General features: G+C 44.7%; 1 protein-coding gene across 1 annotated transcript in view; it reads left to right on the forward strand.

Moving 5' to 3' along the window:
• The window catches only part of LOC124554778 (HEAT repeat-containing protein 5B), a 475,467-nt gene that overhangs the window by 140,987 nt on the left and 311,491 nt on the right, over window positions 1-22,989 (forward strand). The window contains exon 2 of the mRNA XM_047128424.1: window positions 20,811-20,947. The gene's annotated coding sequence lies outside the window, so the exon portion shown is untranslated. The remainder of the gene's footprint in view (window positions 1-20,810; window positions 20,948-22,989) is intronic.

Raw genomic sequence — 22,989 nt, forward strand, 5'->3', positions numbered from 1 at the left:
GCAGTCGTCTGCACTGGACCTAGAGAAAAGCAAGAAAAGGAAAGAAAAGAACGCAGCAATGTGAATACAGAGCACCACATCTACATCCACAATCCGTGAGCCACATTATGGTGTATGGCGGAGAGTACTTCTGGTACAACCTTGCCTCTATCCTTTCCCCCTTTCCTGTTCCATTTATGAACGGCGCGTGGGAAAAATGAATCTCGATATAGCACTGTATCACATCTAACTTCTTTGATTTTCTTGTAGCGATCATTTCGCGAGACATATGTGGGAGGAATTAATATTTTGCCCGACTCTTCTTGGAAAGTACGCTCTCAAAACTTCAACAGTAAACCTCTCCGAGATGGACGAGGCCTCTCTTGTAGCATCTGCGTAACTGCGCTCTCCCGCGGTGTAAACGATCCCCTGGCGAAACGCATCTTTAGAATTCCATATCTTTCCTGTTAATCTTGCTTGGTAACGATCCCTGGCTGGTGAAAAATACTCAAGAACTGGTCGAACGAGTCTTGGGAACGCCACTTTGTTTGTGGATGAATTACATTTCTGTAAGGTTCGACCAAAGAATAACAGTCTGGCATGTGATATAGTAATTAGATTAAATATACATATAATGTATCAGTATGACAGATAATATAATATTAATTGAAAGCAATGTTTTGAGAAATCGTCTTTTCAAATCTTGCAGGACGACCGACAAGCAGCAGTACTGTCGTAACTTCATTTCCATGTCCGATACAGCAGGTCAGTCTGATTTAATTCCGCAGGCATACGAGGATAGCTATACAAGGAAAGTTTTGCAGTACGACGCAACAATAAGTCGCTGGAGACTGGTTGTTGCTGTGTTCTGAACACTTCATACTTGCATTGTAGCCGCTGTGCCAAGTCTGTGGGCGTAGTCGTTCACTAGCAGGGTTAGTTTGAAATATTTGCTATGGCATCGTGGTCACGAAGTGAGATTCGGGCAATTTTGCGGTACAATTTCGTGCGTGGTTTAAACATAGATCAGTGCTATGAAGGAATGACTCTTGCTCTTGGTGATGTGTGTGCACATAATACAACTATATTCAGGTGGTACAGAAAATTACAAAGAGGAAATTTCACTCTGGAGGACGCTGAGAGGACGGGAAGTCCACGATCATCAGTTACGGAGGAAAATGCTAGACGAAGACAGGCGAGTGACCTATAAGTAGGTAGAGAATACCTTAGGGCTAAACGCACCAGCAATTCGTTCGATTCTGAATGATCGTTTGCAAGTAAAGAAACTTTGTTGTCTCTTGGTGCCGCATAGGCTGATGGAAGAGCCGATGACACGACGTGTGACTTGGTGCCGGGAGATGTTAAAGAAGTTTTCTAAGGAACAATCCCCTCAGTGTGTGAATAACATCGTGACAGGTGATGAGACTTGGCTGGACTATTATGACGTGCCGACTAAGACTGAGAAAAAAAGTTTGGGTCTTTGAAGAGGACGAAAACGGTCAGAATGCTTATCAGTAAAGAAGAAAATGATAGCTGTTCTTTTCATACCAAGTGGAATTGTAGAGCGTGTAGTTTTGGAGACATAGAAGATAGTCACAGCTAAGTGGAAGACTGAGAAGTGCATGCCCAAAGTCATCCATTCTTTGAAAAACCTGCGACCGAAGTCAAGAATGGACATTTGGTTCCTCCATCATGACAACGCTCCAGCGCCAAAGAATGCACCGAATATTTGCGGGGTACAGGACTGAAACTTCTTGAGCACCCTCCTTACAGTTAAGATCTTGCTCCTTCTGAGTTTTCACCCTTCCCGCCGTGAAAATGAAGTTGTAAAGAGTGCAGTTTTCAAATGATGAGGACTTCCTGAGGGCTTCGGACAACGAGTGTGCGTTACTCCCAACAGGAACTTGGGAGAACTGGTTTTGGGATTGGTTTTGGAGGATGGAGAGGTGTATTCCATGTGGTGGAAATTACTTCAAAAAGTTAAATTACTAAAGCTGTATTGCAAAACTTTCCTAGCACCATTCCATCACACACCCGATGAACCTAGGCAGTTTCATTTCGTTTGCTCCTCCCCTTTTGAGTGATTCACTTTGCTGTCAGGCAGTGGATTTCTAGCTCATTATCGTGACCCACTTTCGAACTTTCTTTCGCAGCGGCAGCGGTCGTTCTTAGATTATTGTCTCGACACCACAAGAGAAATGAATATACGTCGGTTCGACAATGGGTCACATTAATGAACTAAAAATCCCCAGCCTGACAGATAAGTGAATCACCCATAAGGGGAGGTGCAAACGAAATGAAAGTACGTAGATTCAGAGGGTATGTGATGTTATTGCAGTGATTACAAAATCTAGTCAAATTGACAAAGAACTTGTCAGTATGACGTTACACTTCTTCTGCCTTGGTTGCATGCATTGATTCGGTTGGGAAGGGTGTCATTGCTGTCCACGAGAGTACCACATCACGCAAACAGTTCATAGAGAAACTTTCCACGTATGGACGAGCATTTTCCTGTTGAAAAATAACATCACGATACTCACGCATAAGAAAGACATGAGGACGTAGCAGTGGTTTTACTGAACATTTCGTTAAGGCAAGCGGTTACAAAAGAATGAGGTGTCCTTTTTCAAAACATGAAATTATCTTTTGCAACTGCCGAAGAAAATCCTTTTCAGTTGGTAATACGGCTAAGTTTCTAAGCTGTATTTGAGTTAAATGAACTACATACGTAATTATTTATCCTTTTTATAGCTGAAGAGCTTCTCTCAGCTGACGCACTGGATGCACGAACTGTCAAAATAAATTCAAAGAGTTTTAAAGTTTTACATTATGGAGTCTGGTGTCCATTCAACAAATTAACAGCACTTTTATTAGTAATTTCTCAGGAAGTATACACGACGAGTAGCTGTGATTTTAAGTGGAAAAAAAAAAAGATCCGTAACAGTTTTGAAGTGATAGCATTGCAATTTCCGGGCAACATAGTCAATTTTTGAACTTTTAAAGCTAGATCGTTTCGATCATTATAGACAGAGTTCAAATTACTGACTCTGTTTTGTAACTGTCCCGTCACTATGTCCAAAATTTTACAGCAGGCTCTGTTAAAATGTGTTTCTAAATTGACATTATCGTTATGCCAAGGACGTTTAGTTACTGGGCCACCCATATGTTGGTCATCAATGACTGTTTTCCGTTTTCTTAGAAATCCGACAGATTTGGTTTTCAACAGTTCTTTGGAATTTATTAATTTTTATTACACCTTAGCTAATGTCGTCAGTTCTTTGTTGCAACATAGCAAATAAGGCGCCAGCAAGAAGGAAAATTTCTACAAACCGATGTAGAATGAAACTGAATCTTGCGTCGTTATTTCAAATCCACTACCAGTAGTATAGGTTTCTTTGTCCCACTTAGCCGGCCGGAGTTGCCGAGCGGTTCTAGGCGCTACAGTCTGGAACGGCGCGACCGCTACGGTCGCAGGTTCGAATCCTGCCTCGGGCATGGATGTGTGTGATGTCCTCAGGTTAGTTAGGTTTAAGTAGTTCTAAGTTCTAGGGGACTAATGACCTCAGAAGTTAAGTCCCATAGTGCTCAGAGCCATTTGAACCATTTTTTTTTTGTCCCGCTTATCTGGATCTACAATGGTGTGCAAAACTTTAGCATGATGTGTCAGTGCAAGTGACATAGCTCGATGAAACTTGGACCATATATAGAAAGGACTGTTGCTGTTTAGTACAGAAGTTAACTGAAAGAAATACGCAACTAGGCGAACAATAGTGATTCTTTTATTCATAGGCAATAACTGCACTGAAGTCACCGTTATTTAATGGTCATCCCCTGGACATTACAAAAAGCGAGACATCGTTCATAACAGACCGTGTGATCACCACGGACGGCAATGCATGCTCTGCAACGATCTCCCATTTTGATACAAGGTTGGTAAGGAGTTCTTGTGATAGGGCGTTCCATTCCTCCACCAGCGGGGTTGGCAACTGCTGAATAGTCGTTGGTGCATCTGGACGGGCTGCAACACTTCTCCCCAACGCATCCCACACGTGCTCGATGGGATTTAAGTCGGGGGAATAAGCATGGCAGCCCATTTCGCCGAATACCGTCTCGTTCCAAGAGCTCCTCCACCTGTGCAATTCGGTGCGGTTGCGCATCGTCATCCATGAAAATGAAGTCAGGGCCGAATGCACCCCTGAAAAGACACACATGGGGAAGAAGTACAGTGTCCAAATGATGTCAACCAGCGAGTGTTCTGTGTTCAAAGGTCTGGAGGTCAGTACCGCCATGCAATATTATGCTCCCCACACCTAACACCTGGACCGTGAAAAAGACTGTGTTTGTTCTGTGTTCCCATCACTCGCAATGTGAGGGTACATCCAACATCGTGTATCTGATTTCTTGGCGTCTTATCTTGCGCAATACAGCCAGATTATTAGTGGAGGTAATTTTGATTGATTTCTTACAGATTGTTGTTTATGTTATTCACTTCAAGCGTTATACCTTTGCTTCTTACGGTACTCTTCGTTTCCTTGGCCTTCCCAGACTTCTTCGGCCTACCGAATTATAAGTTCGGACTTTATAAGGGAGTCTCTGTGGTACAGCCTGTCACAGCCATAAGAAATCTCATTTCATCTGCCTGGATCTTACTTTCTTGTCGTTTGTAAATGACAAACGGCTCTGAGCACTATGGGACTTAACCTCTGAGGTCATCAGTCCCCTAGAACTTAGAACTACTTAAATCTAACTAACCTAAGGATATCACACACATCCATGCCCGAGGCAGGATTCGAACCTGCGACCGTAGCGGTCGCGCGGTTCCAGACTGAAGCGCCTAGAACCGCTGGGCTACAGTGACCGGCTGTAAATGACACACGACACACTTCACAAGTGGGGGGGCGGCCATTACTTTATAAATTTCATTTTCGTTTTCTTTTGTGTCTCGTTTCGAAGCGCTTCTTGATTGTTCCACATACGGTTACAGGTTTTGTCAGTTTCTTGTCTGTAGTTTTCTCATACTGGTGTGGGGTATCACATCCCAAATCATCCAAATTGTTGACCTGTTCTACTACTGTGTTCACCACAACGTTTGTTCTCATGAGGTCCCACCCTATAAAAAAATTATTTTACGTTTCCTTTTCGGTAAAGTCGTTTTGTGGTCTTAGACCATTTTATTTAGAAGGTAAATTTAATACCTGTATAATTCTGGCAGTTACTTTTATCCCCCTTTTTAAACAGCGGTACAACTTTTGCTTGGTGCCATGTTCTTGTTATGTACTTCTTTTCCACTTCATAGTGAACAGATGTAGCAGTTTCAGGCGGGTAGAGTTTCCACTGTATTTTAGGATTTCATTTTTGACGCTGTCCACGTTTGTTATTGTTACAAGACGTTATTTACATACGTGGGTTGCGTTGGGTTACTGTTAGATGACGATGTTTGCAGCGATAGTATGTATGAGCGCGTCATATGTTTCGATAGCAGCCTCAGCTGATGAGCTTATTGGTACCTATGTTAGTTGACCAATATACCTAGGATGAGAAGAACGTAAGTCGTGACCAAGCTCATTCTCGGATTGGTTGTTGCAATAGTAACCGTCCTGTAAACTACCTGTAAATAGTTTTTTTTATCCCCGGCCGCTATGGCCGAGTGGTTCTAGGCGCTTCAGTTCGGAACCGCGCTGCTGCTACGGTCGCAGGTTCGAATCCTGCCTCGGACATGGATGTGTGTGATGTCCTTAGGTTAGTTAGGTTTAAGTAGTTCAAAGTCTAGGGGTCTGATGACCTCAGATGTTAAGTCCCATAGTGCTTAGAGCCGTTTGAACGAATTTTGCAGTTTTTTATCTAGGTATTAACACTTCATAACAAAGCTATTGTGACGAAAAAACGAAGTTATTGTGACGAGAAACTGCCATTACAATATCAGTTGATGCAAATGGCTAAAGAAGTTTAGACAACGTTTGAATGTGAAACAAAATAAAATTCAGTTATCACAGGCGAGTCATAGTTAATCTTGTACCTAAACATCACTGAGCTATCGATTGAGGAAAAATAGCCACTAACTATAACAATATAAGCATTGTATTTGTTGATGATTTGAAAAAAGGAAGTGAATGTTGCGGTGCTGACAAGTCTTCAACTATATGAGTGAGAGGAGATACATAGCACGGTGCTAGCCTTCCAATAGCGGACATGAAAATGGACTTGAAGTTGACGACGTAGAAAACTGCGGATAACCCAGTAGGTCAACGCTGACTGCTGTCAGTTTCATCTCAGCAACATATGCCGTTTATCTGGTGTCACGAAGATATCGTTGTTGTTTTTTGTACTCCTCAACCCAAATCGTTTATTGATCAGCCTTGTTTGGAACTCCTTTGCGAGGGAGAGGCAACACATTGGAACAAATGCAGAATGACGTCATCAACTGTAAAATTCTGAAAATATTATAATGATGCTTTGGATGAGAAGCTGTGGCATTAAATCGGTGCATCCTGTTCAAAGTTTTTTTCCTTTTACGTTCGTCCATTCTACCACTCCAATAAAGAGCAAGTAAATGGTTGTATCAACACTGACACACTAGTAACAACAAAAATTACTACTACTACTGCTGCTGCTGCTGCTGCTGCTGCTGCTGCTGCTGGCGTCACATCCCGATCTGTGGGTGAAATGAAAATGATGCGTTATGGTACTACTTCAGGTTCTCCATGAGCATGTCGTACTTGTTCCGTTTCCTTATTCTTTTGCATTTCTTTTCCGGAAATGAAAAAAATATGGACAGTTAAAAGGTAGTTTTAGTGATCGATTTTACGAGGGTAATCCCAAAAGTAAGGTCTCCTGTTTTATATATATATATATATATATATATATATATATATATATATACACTCCTGGAAATGGAAAAAAGAACACATTGACACCGGTGTGTCAGACCCACCATACTTGCTCCGGACACTGCGAGAGGGCTGTACAAGCAATGATCACACGTACGGCACAGCGGACACACCAGGAACCGCGGTGTCGGCCGTCGAATGGCGCTAGCTGCGCAGCATTTGTGCACCGCCGCCGTCAGTGTCAGCCAGTTTGCCGTGGCATACGGAGCTCCATCGCAGTCTTTAACACTGGTAGCATGCCGCGACAGCGTGGACGTGAACCGTATGTGCAGTTGACGGACTTTGAGCGAGGGCGTATAGTGGGCATGCGGGAGGCCGGGTGGACGTACCGCCGAATTGCTCAACACGTGGGGCGTGAGGTCTCCACAGTACATCGATGTTGTCGCCAGTGGTCGGCGGAAGGTGCACGTGCCCGTCGACCTGGGACCGGACCGCAGCGACGCACGGATGCACGCCAAGACCGTAGGATCCTTCGCAGTGCCGAGGGGACCGCACCGCCACTTCCCAGCAAATTAGGGACACTGTTGCTCCTGGGGTATCGGCGAGGACCATTCGCAACCGTCTCCATGAAGCTGGGCTACGGTCCCGCACACCGTTAGGCCGTCTTCCGCTCACGCCCCAACATCGTGCAGCCCGCCTCCAGTGGTGTCGCGACAGGCGTGAATGGAGGGACGAATGGAGACGTGTCGTCTTCAGCGATGAGAGTCGCTTCTGCCTTGGTGCCAATGATGGTCGTATGCGAGTTTGGCGCCGTGCAGGTGAGCGCCACAATCAGGACCGCATACGACCGAGGCACACAGGGCCAACACCCGGCATCATGGTGTGGGGAGCGATCTCCTACACTGGCCATACACCACTGGTGATCGTCGAGGGGACACTGAATAGTGCACGGTACATCCAAACCGTCATCGAACCCATCGTTCTACCATTCCTAGACCGGCAAGGGAACATGCTGTTCCAACAGGACAATGCACGTCCGCATGTATCCCGTGCCACCCAACATGCTCTAGAAGGTGTAAGTCAACTACCCTGGCCAGCAAGATCTCCGGATCTGTCCCCCATTGAGCATGTTTGGGACTGGATGAAGCGTCGTCTCACGCGGTCTGCACGTCCAGCACGAACGCTGGTCCAACTGAGGCGCCAGGTGGAAATGGCATGGCAAGCCGTTCCACAGGACTACATCCAGCATCTCTACGATCGTCTCCATGGGAGAATAGCAGCCTGCATTGCTGCGAAAGGTGGATATAACTGTACTAGTGCCGACATTGTGCATGCTCTGTTGCCTGTGTCTATGTGCCTGTGGTTCTGTCAGTGTGATCATGTGATGTATCTGACCCCAGGAATGTGTCAATAAAGTTTCCCCTTCCTGGGACAATGAATTCACGGTGTTCTTATTTCAATTTCCAGGAGTGTATATAAGTACAGAACTCTGTTTGTGTGGCAGTTGGTCACACTGTTATGAAGAGTGCTTCACGCCCTGTGTGTAAACATGCGCACGCCATGCTGACGCCCTCAGTCTTGGCTTGGCAGCCGTTGAGAATGGAGCTCCCGTTGGATGTTACCGCCAAGTGCGAATTGCGCGCAGTTATTCGGTTTTTGAACGCAAAGGGAACTGCGCCGATTGAAATTCATCGCCAATTGACGGAAGTGTATGGTGAGTCGTGCATGGATGTTAAAAATGTTCGTAAGTGGTGTAGAGAGTTTGCAGCTGGTCGGACAAATTCACGACGAACAAAGGAGCGGGAGAGGGTCAGTGTGTGAGGAGACAGTGTTGAAGGTTGAGCAAAGCATGCCTGAAGATCGCGGATCACCCCGGATGACCTCTGCACGTTGGTTCCTGAGGTTTCCCGAAGCACCGCTCACAGAATTTTAACGGAAACATTGAACTACCGGAAGGTGTGCGCAAGATGGGTGCCACGCATGCCGACTGAGGACCACATGCGGTAACGAGTTGATGCTTCCCGCGCATTACTTCACCGCCTTGCAGTCGAACAAGACAACTTTCTGGACTCAGTTATCACGGGTGACGAAACCTGGGCATACCACACCTGAGACCAAGCAACAATCACGACAGTGTGGGCATCCTTCTTCGCCAAAGCCACGGAAATTCTAACAGATACAGTTTGCCGGCAAAGTCATGACAACGGGTTTTGGGATCGGAAAGGGGTATTGTTGGTCGACTTTTTGCCCACAGGGACCACAATTAACGCTGACAGGTACTGTGAGACTCTGACAAAAGTCAAACGGGCAATTCAGAACCGGAGAAGAGGAATGTTGAGCAAGGGCGTACACATTCTCCATGACAACGCTCGCCCACACATCGCTCGGCAAACCGTTGCCCTCCTGCAAAAGTTACTGTGGAACATAATCACCCACCCACCCTATAGTCCTGACTTGGCGCCCAGTGACTATCACCTGTTCCCTAAGTTAAAAGAACATTTCGCCGGAAAGCGATTCAGCTCCGAAAAAAATTGTTCAAATGGCTCAGAGCACTATGGGACTTAACTGCTGAGGTCATCAGTCCCCTAGAACTTAGAACTACTTAAACCTAACTAACCTAAGGACGTCACACACATCCATGCCCGAGGCAGGATTCGAACCTGCGACCGTAGCGGTCGCGCGGTTCCAGACTGTAGCGCCTAGAATCGCTCGGCCACTCTGGCCGGCGATTCAGCTCCAACGGCGAGGTGAAAGAAGAGGTTCATACTTTTCTGAAGAGCATGGCGGCGAACTGGTATGACATGGGCATACAAAAACTGCCACAACGTCTACAAAAATGCATCGACGGAAATGGTGATTATGTCGAAAAATAGCTAAATGTTCAAGCTGTAAACTGATGTAAACTATTGTAGAAATAAACAGGTCTATATACTTATAAAAATCTAGGAGACCTTATTTTCGGGATTACCCTCGTATATCCGCGCTGGACGCTCTACGACGCCTTACAATTTTAGCTTTGTACGGGGTCGTTCAAATAAGTAATGTCCCACTTTTTTAAATTTTTTTTTAAGGCATTAATATACGTAGACAGACGTCCTTGTTGGTGCTTCACATTTGATGTTTGTTTTGTGCGCCGGTGAAGTTTCGAACCGTTCTGGCAGGTGCCAGAGACTTAGGAAATGGCCATTTATCCGCGAGAAATGACAATTGGCAGAAGACAATAGGGACAGTTCGTATATCCGTGAAACATTTATAGCCCCGATGGTGTCTTGGCTGACGGTACGCGTGACGGCAGCCTCCCTTGGGACTGTGACCACTGTGCTTAGCGAGGCGAAATGAACAGTTCTGGCAATGCGTTTGGAGGTCTTCGTTGGCTGAAAGGCAAATGTCGGAGTCGTATTCCAAATTCATTCTGAATAAGTACTCAGTTGGGAGGTATAGGATGACAATTATCGAACTATATAAAAAAAACGTAAATTAGTTACAAACCACCGCGTGCACACAGTTTATTCAACATGTAAACGCCACTACAAATATTCGGATTTAGGTTATGACACGTTAGATGTGCCTGCCATCATTTGCGATGATGTGGTGATGAATAGCGAAATTCTGCATGACCCGCTGAAGTGTAGGAACATCGATGCTGTCGATGACCACCTGAATGGCTGTTTTCAATTCAGCAATGGTTTTGATGTTATTGCTGTACACCTTGTCTTTCATATAGCCCTATAAAAAATAGTTGCATGTGTTCAGATCCGGAGAATATGGCGGCCAATCGAGGCTTATGCCAGTGCCCTCTGGGTACCCGAGAACCAGAATGTGGTCCCCAGAGAGCTCTTCCAAGACGTCAGACACATTCCTGCTTCGATGGAGCTCCGTCTTGCATGAACCACACCTTGTCGAAATCAGGGTCACTTTGGATAATGGGGATGAAATCGTCTTCCAAAACCTTCACCTAGCGTTCGGTAGTCACCGTGCCATCAAGGAATATCGCACTGATTATTTAGTGACTGGACATTGCACACCACACAGTCACTCGGTGAGGGTTAAGAGACTTCTCGATCGCGAAATGCGGATTGTTAGTTCCCAGAATGCGCAAATTTTGCGTATTGATGTACTCATCCAAAAGAAAGTGGGCTTTGTCGCTAAAACCATATTCACATCAAAGTCCTGTTCATCAATTCTGTGGACGATAGTGTTAGCGCCCGCATCTCGTGGTCGTGCGGTAGCGTTCTCGCTTCCCACGCCCGGGTTCCCGGGTTCGATTCCCGGCGGGGTCAGGGATTTTCTCTGCCTCGTGATGGCTGGGTGTTGTGTGCTGTCCTTAGGTTAGTTAGGTGTAAGTAGTTCTAAGTTCTAGGGGACTGATGACCATAGATGTTAAGTCCCATAGTGCTCAGAGCCATTTGAACCATTTTTTTGATAGTGTTAGCGAAACACAACCGCTGTTCCATGGCCTTGGGGCTTAATGGCTGATGGATTTGAAATGTGTATGGGAAGAGATGCAGGTCTTCAACAACAGTTTGTTGCAGCTCGTCTGATCGATTTCCTGGGGCTGCTTTGGAACACAGCACGTGTCTTCTCAATGTTTTCAGGCGTTTTCACCCTTTTTGGACGACCGATGTTGCCAACACTGTCTTCACGAAGACTACCCGTTCTCTCAAACTTGCTAATCAAATTCTTGATTGTTAGCACATTTGAACCGGTTGTCCTCGGCTTGAAGTAGGTCGCAAACTTTCTTTGAGCCGCAGTTGGGCTGTTATTGCTCGCATAGTAGGTCCTCACAAGCGCAATACGCTCAGACACGATGTACCGTGACGTTTTCACGTGCAAATGGCCGACAACATCAAGGCGCGTGCGCATGCGCATACTAGTTCCCATCATGCCCCGCGGCCAAGCGTGAAGTTTGAACGTCCTAACGCAAACAGTTCAGAAGTTGTGACGATTTTGTTTCATATAGTTCAATAATTGTCACCCTGTATAAGTAATGACCCCAACTTGCACCACAGTTTACCGTACAGGTAGCGTCAACACGGCCCCCTTGGCTGATAAGGATAACAAAAGCTGTCAGAACGGCACATCTTTCCCTTATCAAATGGAAATTTTTTTATGTACTCTTGTGGCTCACGGCCTGGTGCAAGCCTTTCAGTTGACACCACTTGGTGGCATAGTGATCAGGCCTCTTTACGTGTAATGTCTCATGAAAATGACAGTGATGGGTTCGTGTACAGTGTAATGAGTTTGTGGTGTTATGTTTGTGTCGATGTCATGATGATGACAGAAGGGAGTTGGTGAAACCTGGTGCTGGCCTGTAGACCAATTCTTTCGAATACCAACCATCAAGAGCATCGCAAGCTTTGAGTTGTCATCACACGGATGGATCTCCACCATCGCGTTGTCATCCCACGGACGGATCTCCACCAACAGTATCACGTTCCCTCACATATGGGACATTGCGGAGAGGTCTGAATTTAACCAAGAACACGGGCGAAATATCTGGTGATCAAAAATTTTAGGCAGCCACCTCTCCTCCCATTGCTGTCCAAATACGTGCGACAATCATTTTTTGACCAGCAGGGGAATCATGAAAAGTGTAAAAGTAACATTGATCTCTAGTGGATGGAGCTGGTGAGCGCGCCCTCACGAGTCGCTCGAACTTTGCAACATTATCAGGCATATCTTGTAAAATGACATTTCTCGCATTTCGCGGAGAAATGTCTGTCTTACTTCAAAAAGGAACGTACAGAAAAAATCGCAAATCCGGACAGGCCGCGTACTTCTCTTACTTGAACCGCAGTGAAAATTTTTAGCGCTGCGTGGAATAACACACCATATGCTGCGCATTACGGTACATACTGCATCTTACAGATCTGCTAGTTCTGTCATAGCAAGATTGCTTGGAAAATGATATCTGTTGCGTGAAACGCCGTGTGCAGCCGATGTCACAACGAACAGCAGATAATATCCAGGCTTGTGGAGGTGTAACATGCTGTTACGGCCGAAAGAACCGATAAAAGCACTTCATTGAACGTGAGTGGACCAATTTAGCCTGCCGAAAAAATGCATTCTCTGCGAAATGGATGCGTCACACAATTTCGCAGTTACTTCCGTCACAGAGCATTACTCGCTTTCATAAATGGAGTATTCCAACCCCGAGTAGTTGATCGGGAGGGTGGTTCAAAAGTTATGTTGCACTTCGCTATCGGACACACACTGAGCTTTCTCCTATGGCGATCACATTTTATCAGGTTTTCATGTTCAGTTTTGCGCCATAATTGCATCACATGGAAAGTAAAAAGAAATAAAAAAAACTTTGAGTTATTTTGTCACATGTTGGAAACCATTTGTTCATATCTAGTATAGCTTGAAATTCAATGAAGTCTTAAGTTGTAAAGATAATTTATGAACACCCTGTACGTCGTAAGAAGGAAGGTGTTGTTTTCTATGGCTGTATTTTTGGATCGGGCAGTCAAATACCTATGTAAGTCCTCTTGACCTCATTCTGTGAAACCTATGTTGAAATATCATTAGATTATCAGAAGTCGTCCTGTCATTTGACTGATTTTCGTAAATCGCAAATAACAAGATCATTAGGAATTCGCGCAAAGCACGGCCTAGTGAGACTTGGTGCGGGATTAATAACAGCGCTAATCCAAATTGAGGAATGACTGTTGCCGTGGTTACTCAAGAGGCTCTAAAATTATTTTATATTTACTGCAGTATAGGAAATGTGTTTCTCTTGGATATTTCTTAATTCGATGTTTTATAGAATTTTAAATGAGCACTAAAGTTACGTGACAATATTTTCACGTGGATTTAGCCAAAGGAACTCCCTTAGTTGCCATATAGTTTTAGTAAACTGTTCTCGTCAATAGTTTACCAAACCAGTGTACTGTTTCTATGTCGAATACATGAGATCTTGAGGGTAGCGCAGGAGATGAGACACACTTACACTGTGGAAATCTTTGTCCGCACCAACTCCATGAGTATCCTTAAACCTATACGGTGGATGTACCGAGGAAACGAAAAAGTCCAGGTCATCCAGGACAACCTTATCCGCCTACAACGACTGGAGAAAGTATCATTGTTCCGGTTACTAGGACACTTGGGAACCCAGCAGGCAAACAGATTAGTAGTTAGCAGCCAGGGAAGCACGTACTGGAAATTCCATGATTCACTGAGCCATCCTCCAGCATACCAAGAGCTTGCTTTTGAGGTACAGAGTTAAGTGCCGATGCAAAGAAGAATGGCTGAAATTTATGAATAAGAAGCTATTGGGGTAAAGTTAACTCGTAGAAAATACACTACTGGCCATTCAAATTGCTACACCAAGAAGAAATGCAGATGATAAACGGGTATTCATTGGACAAGTATATTAGATCCTGAGAAATCAGGCCGGCCGGAGTGGCCGAGCGGTTCCAGGCGCTACAGTCTGGAACCGCGCGACCGCTGTGGTAGCAGGTTCGAATCCTGCCTCGGGCATGGATGTGTGTGATGTCCTTAGGTTAGTTAGGTTTAATTAGTTCTAAGTTCTAGGGGACTGATGACCACAGCAGTTAAGTCCCATAGTGCTCAGAGCCATTTGAACCATTTTTTTTTTTTGAGAAATCAGTACCCACAACCACCACCTCTGGCCGTAATAACGGCCTTGATACGCCTGGGCATTGAGTCAAACAGAGCTTGGATGGCGTGTACAGGTACAGCTGCCCATGCAGCTTCAACACGATACCACAGTTCATCAAGAAGAGTGACTGGCGTATTGTGACGAGCCAGTTGCTCGGCCAACATTGACCAGAGAGATCTGGAGAATGTGCTGGCCAGGGCAGCAGACGAACATTTTCTGTATCCAGAAAGCCCCGTACAGGACCTGCAACATGCGGTCGTGCATTATCCTGCTGAAATGTAGGGTTTCGCAGGGATCAAATGGCTCTGAGCACTATGGGACTTAACTTCTAAGATCATCAGTTCCCTAGAACTTAGAACTACTTAAATCTAACTAACCTAAGGACATCTCACACATCCATGCCCGAGGCAGGATTCGAACCTGCGATCGTAGCGGTCGCGCGGTTCCAGACTGTAGCGCCTAGAACCGCTCGGTCACCCCGGTCGCAGGGATCGAATGAAGGGTAGAGCCACGGGTTGTAACACATCTGAAATGTAACGTCCACTGTTCAAAATGCCGTCAATGCGAACAAGAGGTGACCGAGACGTGTAAGCAATGGCACCCCATACCATCACGCCGGGCGCTACGCCAGTATGGCGATGACGAACACACGCTTCCAATGTGCGTTCACCGCGATGTCGCCAAACACGGATGCGACCATCATGATGCTGTGAACAGATCCTGGATTCATCCGAAAAAAATGAAGTTTTGCCATTCGTGCACCCAGGTTCATCGTTGAGTACACCATCGCAGTCGCTCATGTCTGTGATGCAGCGTCAAGGGTAACCGCAGCCATGGTCTCCGAGCTGATAGTCCATGCTGCTGCAATCGTCGTCGAACTGTTCGTGCAGATGATTGTTGTCTTTCAAACGTCCTCATCTGTTGACTCAGGGATCGAGACGTGGCTGCACGATCCGTTACAGCCATGCGGATAAGATGCCTGTCATCTGGACTGCTAGTGATACGAGGCCGTTGGGATCCATCACGGCGTTTCGTATTACCCTCCTGAACCCACCGATTCCATATTCTGCTAAAAGTCATTGGATCTCGACCAACGTGAGCAGCAATGTCGCGATACGATAAACCGCAATCGGGATAGGCTACAATCCGACCTTTATCAAAGTCGGAAACGTGATGGTACGCATTTCTCCTCCTTACACGAGGCGTCACAACAACGTTTCACCAGGCCGTTGCCGGTCAACTGCTGTTTGTGTATGCGAAATCGGTTGGAAACTTTCCTCATGTCAGCACGTTGTAGGTGTCGCCACCGGCGCCAACCTTGTGTGAATGCTCTGAAAAGCTAATCATTTGCATGTTACAGTATCTTCTACCTGTCGGTTAAATTTCGCGTCTGTAGCACGTGACCTTTATTGTGGTAGCAATTTTAATGGCCAGTAGTTTAGCTTCTTTAGTGGCAGCCGCAAATCGTTCCCAGTCAGTCCATTTGTTGCTGGTACCTCTCCCCTCGACCAAGATCGTGCTCTTATTAATCCCAGTGATAACAGTGCTGTCATATATCTCAGTCAGTTCGGGTATCAGTGTTGTATTATACATGGTCCAGTCACATTAATGTGACCACCGCTTATGTTAGACGTCAACGTGCAGGTGTCAGCTCTAACTGTGGAGAGTATATAAAGCATGTCGTGGGGGGGGGGGAGGGGGGGCGGAAACAGTGCAGTCTTTGTCGTTATGCTGAAACGGAGCGATTTATCTGACGTCCAAAGGGGCATGCTCATTGACTTTAGGGACAACGGAGGAAGCATTTCTAAAACGGTTGTGTGTATAGCACACAGTGGATGGCAAAATGGCGCTGTCAAAAAATGGCACTGAGGCAACTGTGCTGCACCACGGACCATGGGTGACAGGTATGATGGTTAGGAGATGTGGACGGACGAATAGATGTGCGACTGTTGGCAAGTGTCTGCCCAGATGAACCAAGGGTCTACAATTACTGTATCTTCAACGACTGTTTGGCGAACGTCGTTGCGTGTGGGCCTCCGCAGGGGGCGCCTGGTTCATGCACCCATGCTGGCTGCTGTTCATCGACGAAGAAGGCTGGAGTTTGCACATCGGTACCGCGACTGGATTGGAGACAGATGGAATTTTCAGATGAATCACACTTTATGCTCCATCGGGCAGATGGCCGTTGGCGTGTACGATGGCATCTACCAGTAGGACAATGCGACTTGTCACACAGCTCGGTTCGAAGAACACCAGGATGAGTTTACCGTACTCCCGTGGCCACCAGACTCCCCGGATTTAAGTCCAATCGAGAATCTGTGGGGCCACTTCGACTGGACTGTTCGCGTCGTGGGTCTTCAGTCGAGAAACTTGGCCACGGCACTGGAGTCGACAAGGCTCCGCGTACCTGTCGGTAGCTTCTAGAACCTTATTGATTCTCTTCCTGCACGTCTCACAGCGATCCGCGCTGCAAAAGGTGGTTATTCAGGCTTTTGACAGGGGTTCACAATAATGTGACTGGACAGTGTAATACGTTAAGTCGTGATATTAACCATTTCAGAGCGAGAAAACTGGTTACAAATTTCAATATATTCACAGCTCATGTAGTTTTCTGTATTTATAAGCAGCGACATAAATCCCATCTTAATTTTCACCGCCGCTGAGCAGGTAGCAGGTCGTAAAATAGCTCTAATAATGGCCTCGTTAATGCAGTACTTGTTGACAACCATCTTAATGGAGCAGTTCCGATAAAATCTATTTCCAAATAGCGAGAGGGGGGAGGGGGGGAGCAGTGGTAAGACACTGGAGGGCGGTGGCTAATATCCTCGTCCGGCCATCCAGATTTAGATTTTCCGTTATTTACGCAAATCACTTACCGCTAATACCGGGACGGTTCCTTTGAAATGGCATGAATGATTTCCTTGCCTGATCCAAAATTGTGTTCCGTCTCTAATGAACTCATCGTCTGCGGTACGTTACATCCTGATTTTCCTCCTTTTTCACTTATGACGATTACTCTCCATTGAGAACGACATTCTAAGTTTAGTTCACTAGGACGTCTTCAGTCGAATCGCATAGCTGTTCGAAAATTTCGTACACATGTATTTTGTTTCGTAGGCAACTATGTAGAACCATGTCGAAATCTTTCTGGAAGTCAAGACAGGCCGACAACCTGAGCTCATCTATCTACTGTTTTGGAGACGTCATGAATCAACTAAGCAAGCTAGATTTCTTGCGATATGTGCTTACGGGAATCATGCTGATTCTTACATGGGAATTGTTCGGTTTCCAGAAAAGTCATACGCGAACACAACAGATATTTCATAATTCTGCAAGAAATTGACATCAGTTATAGTTCTAAAATTTTGCTTGTATTACGTCCCTTCTTATAAACTGGAACCATCTTAGTCTTTTTTTTTTTACCATACACGTGCCCCTCTGCGTTAATCTAACGACCTATGCTTATGTGATACTAGAAGAGGAGTCACTTTCACCGCATGTTGAATACTGACTATAAAGAGCACCCCCGTCACGTCCTGTATCCTTTCCTGTGCCGAGCGGTTTGAGTCGTTTTTCTATTTCTAGTTCACTTATTTCTATACTACGAGTAGCTAATGATGATGACTGGTTTGTGGGGCGCTCAACGACGCGTTTATCAGCCCTGTGCAAATTCTCTATCTTTCCACATTACAGTCTCGCCAGTTTCCTGAATGATGATGAAATGATGAGAACTACACAAAAACCCAGTCCCTGGACGGAGGAAATCCCAGACCCGGCCGAGAATCGAACCCGGGACCCTGTGATCCAGGGGCAGCAAAGCTAACCGCTAGACCACGAGCTTGTAGTAGCTGAGTAGCTGGCGCTGTGTTTTTCCAGTCTTCTGTTAGTCCTTCTCCTCGTTCCCCCTCGCTGTCTGTCCATCTCATCCTGCCTCCTCTTCTCTCCAGGTTATCACGCTCGCCCAAATAGGATGCTGCTGGTTCTTCCCCCACAGCATTTCCTTCCAAATCGTAACTAATATGGGTACCAAATTTGGCTACAATCGTTCCAGGCGTTTAGAATAAGCTTTTTACCCATGGCTTTGCCCGTCTACGGACGTGTCAAGTGTATTTCACGCGTATTTGTACACACATTTTACCTGTATCTCTATCGAATTTCGCCCTACAGTTCCACTTTCACGCAGCTTAATGTTTATCATGTCGTATCTTCTGAACTGTGCGCTGTGCAGTGATATAATTTCGCAGGCATATTGAATCGTGTATGTGAATACTCTCTGCAAAATGTATAGCGAATACAATTTGTAGTAAATAAGTAATAAACTATAACGTCATGCTTCATGCGGCAGTTTTACTGCGTGAACACTGAAAATATTGTGAGCTATAAACTTTTTTCGTTTCATAATTCTATGAGGGTTTTCAGCGAGAAGGTTTAAAATTACGTGTAAAGTTTGACGCAAGTCACTAAGTACTCTCATTATCAAATACTGGATTAGAAAGTATGACTAAACGCGCGTCGCGGGCTACACTGCTTTTTCGCCCCCACCCCCATCGTTTTGATAGGTAGGTGGTTCTTACCCCCACAGCAATTCTTTGCAGACAGTATGTGATATGTGTACCAAGTTTGGTACAGATTGATGCAGTGGTTTAGGAGGAGATGTGGAACAACGAATATGTGTATATACACGTACATCCATCAATTTTTATATGTTTGCATTTGTCTTTTCAAATCCGTCCAACTGTCGAAAGTAGGACGTGTGTTGTGATCTTCGGTGAAGCAATTTAGAAAAACAGAATTCAGCATTTTGGCCTTCATCTTATTATTTTTCGCTTCGGTGCTATCATAATAGACGAGCCGCTTTGTTACATTGGACATTGTACGTAGTACAGAAACATTTGAGGATATTTTTGACAACTCATCAGGTAAGACCTTTCTTTGAACGCTTCTTGAATAGTTTTCCTTAGCTTGTTTTGATTTAATTTAGCCTTTCTTTGTCAGCAAGGTTTCGTCTTTGACGAATGTTCTATGAAGCACCCTCCGGTTTTTCAGTCGCTTCGCGATATTACTGATCCGTTACGGAATCTTTCTATCCATCACTACCTTCCACGACATTAACTGACGTAGCAAATGCATTTCTTATCACAGATCTCTCATATTCTAATAATCACACCTCAATGTTTTAGCTGACTGCTCAGGTAGTTCCCTACTGCACTTGTTAAACAGGAATATCTTTTTACCTATCATACTGACGTTCGACAACAATGAACAATGATCACTGATGCTGTAATTGCCTTGTGGTCAATGATTCCTATATGTACACTCAATCAAATCTTTCTGTCTGCTCATTGCCATCACATCCAGTAAGTGTTCCGAGAAAATGATGTTTACGCATTTTCTTTGCAAAATACGAAGTCACCTTTTATAAATAAGACTATGTAATTTGTTGAAAATCCTGTTGAATCTTATGAGTTCAGATATATTCGCAATAGTATATTTGGTTTTGTGTTTAATAGTTTACGTGGAGTAAAGCTTTCTGGTAACTACCATTAGTTCTACAAAATTCAATGTGATTTACTTCTCTATAGCTCTTGACCCAATTTTCAGTAGCGGAGAATCGGCAGAAAAATTATTTATGTATAAACAATTTAAAAAATTAACGACGAAAGAAAATTTCTAACATTAACTGCAATCGGGCATTGAAATAAATCCAGTGGTGACAAGTGAAAATTTAGTATTTTATCCCTCTTCAGCAACTGTAGTTGTATATATCGAAATAATCAGCAACGAGCAACTGGCTGTCCGAGCGCTGTCCTCACAGGGGTCATTAAGTATGTAATGTGCGACATACGGGAATTTGGGTTGGATGAGAAGTGTGCTCGGATAGCCGAAGTTGTTAATGAACCTCTCGCGACAAGTACAAAATCCGGGCTCGAGTCCCGGTCTGGCACAAATTTTTACTTCTAGCCATTGGATTTATTTCAGTGCCCGATTGCAGCTGATGACGGAATTTGTCATTCGTCGTTTATGTATAGCTGCAGCATCATTAATGGTGTCTGTTCGGACACGGTCGAACGAACAGGCACTACACATATAAAAAAATTAATGATGTGTGTTAAAACGCGTCATTTTCGTGCACTGTTATTCACTTTATTAAGATAATCTGGTAGACTGAATACCTTCCTAGCAGTGTAGTATGATATTCAGGTCAGGAGACGGTACAGTGAAAAACAATGGACAATCATAGCCCGGAAGTTTTAATTACAATGGACAATGTTTGCTAAAATCGCGAAAGACCCTTACACTACCCAAAGCTGAACAATTTTAAGTCTGTGTTTTAGAGACAATTGGGAACTGTCAATATTGATATTTTTCTTTTTTTTCAGGTTACAATGCATTAGCTTTTTAATAGTGACGGGGAGATTTCATTCCTTGAGGCAACAGCCCTCTGCTTCACCACCACCTTCAAGCCGTCAACTATAAACCTGGGCACGCTGCTGCTCTCAGCGACCTTCTCTACAAGGTGAGCTTACATCCTTTCTTTACCCTGTTATCCTGTGATAATAGTGCAGTAAACTTGAGGCAAAAAAAAGAAAAGAAAGAGAATTAAGAACAACAATCGAAGAAAAAATATTTTGGTGACTGTTAAATTTATTTCATGTTCTCAGTAGTGTAACGAATCTGGCTGTTTGGAGGTTTTAATTCTCAGTATATCGTCAAATACCCTTAAAGAAGTCATCCTGAAGCTGCGTTCATTAAATATTGATGCATACTGCAATCAACAAGTTTCTGCACAAAACATATTCTATTTAAATTTTAAAGTTAAATACTCATTGTGTCTTAAAATATCAGTGCAAAGGTCTACGCTCAAGTATCTATATATAGACGTGAACTAAAGAAGAGAAATATGAAGTCCATGCGAAGAGGAATACTTGTGATTTTGAAACACTTGATGCGGATGGAAACTTGAAAAAGATTTATAAATTCTAGACGTTTGTTAACCGCGTTTGATGGCAAGATTTCTAAATTAAATTGTCTTCCTGGAGTTACCTGACTGAATTTTCCATCCTTCTCTCTTACTGTAAATCACACAGTAAGATGGATTGTCAACAGGTGTATATCTGAAAGTAACGGAAAAGAAGTTTTAAAGGCATTTCGTCATCCTTTCGCGTAAGATAATTTCAATGAAAAATGTAAACTTTCGTTACTTAACGGTTCTCTATTGCCGCTACAATACCTTTAGTGCATTTTGGAATCACACTGTTATCCATTAATATTTACATGTTTTCGTGAGCGATTTCTTAGTTGTCCATCCTTTATAACTAAATTTAAATATGGTCTTGTTTCTCGTTTTAAACACCGTGTGCTGTGGCTTAGCTTGACTTTGGTGCTAAAGTTAGGCATAATCAGTGAAAGAGACCATTTTGCTGAGTAGGAGGTCTGAATAACTACAGAACAAGCAATGCTATATCACAAGACATTTCGGATACAAGATTGTTAAAAATATACTTAAAACACATGAAACCGAAAAGGCACTTGAAAACTAAAAAATGGGGGAACTACTTAAACAGTAACCAGAGTGTTAATAGGAACTATTGTTAGTCCTAGTTTCCACATATCCTTAGGAGCGTCATGGCATGCTCTGTATGAAATGGCTTAAGATATGTATCCCAGGGAATGAGCTTTGGAGAATTCTGGAAAAGGCGATGTTGGAGGCTGAAGAGTCTGCACTTGGCTCTGAGCACTATGGGACTCAACATCTGTGGTCATAAGTCCCCTAGAACTTAGAACTACTTAAAGCTAACTAACCTAAGGACATCATACAACACCCATTCATCACCAGGCAGAGAAAATCCCTGACCCCGCCGGGAATCGAACCCGGAAACCCGGGCGCGGGAAGCGAGAACGCTACCGCACGACCACGAGCTGCGGACAGTCTGCACTTGATTTCGTTATTGGAGCTCAGACATGCTCTATGGTTATGCGGTTAGGATTCCTCGCTGGCCCGTCCACGGGACTTCACCTGGCAGGCTTTTAGCCTCCTGAAGAACTCGACATGGACGGACATTCTCGTCCACTAAGAGAAAGTGTTCCTGGAGCGTAGGTGATCAGACAGGATGCTTACGTACGTGTCACCTGTCAGAGACGTATCTAGACGTTTCAGGGGCCCCATATCACTCCAACTGCACACGCCCCACACCATTACAGAGCCTCCACTAGCCTGAACACCCTGCTGACATACAGTATCCATGGATTCATGAGGTCGTCTCCATACCCATACTCGTACACGTCCATCCGCTCGATAAAATTTGAAAGGAGACTCGTCTGACCAGGCAACATATTTCCAGTCATCAACAGTCCAGTATCGGTGTTGACGGGTCCAGGCGGGGCGTAAAGCTGTCCCTCGTGCAGTCATCAAGGGTACACGAATGGGCCTTCGGTTCGGGAAGCCCATATCGATGATGTTTCGTTGAATGGTTCGCACGCTGACACTTGCTGATGGACCAGCACTGAATTCTGCAGCAATTTGCGGAAAGGTTGCACTTCTGTCAAGTTGAACAATTC

Source organism: Schistocerca americana, chromosome X (genome assembly GCF_021461395.2).
Source record: "Schistocerca americana isolate TAMUIC-IGC-003095 chromosome X, iqSchAmer2.1, whole genome shotgun sequence".
NCBI classification, from domain to species: domain Eukaryota; kingdom Metazoa; phylum Arthropoda; class Insecta; order Orthoptera; family Acrididae; genus Schistocerca; species Schistocerca americana.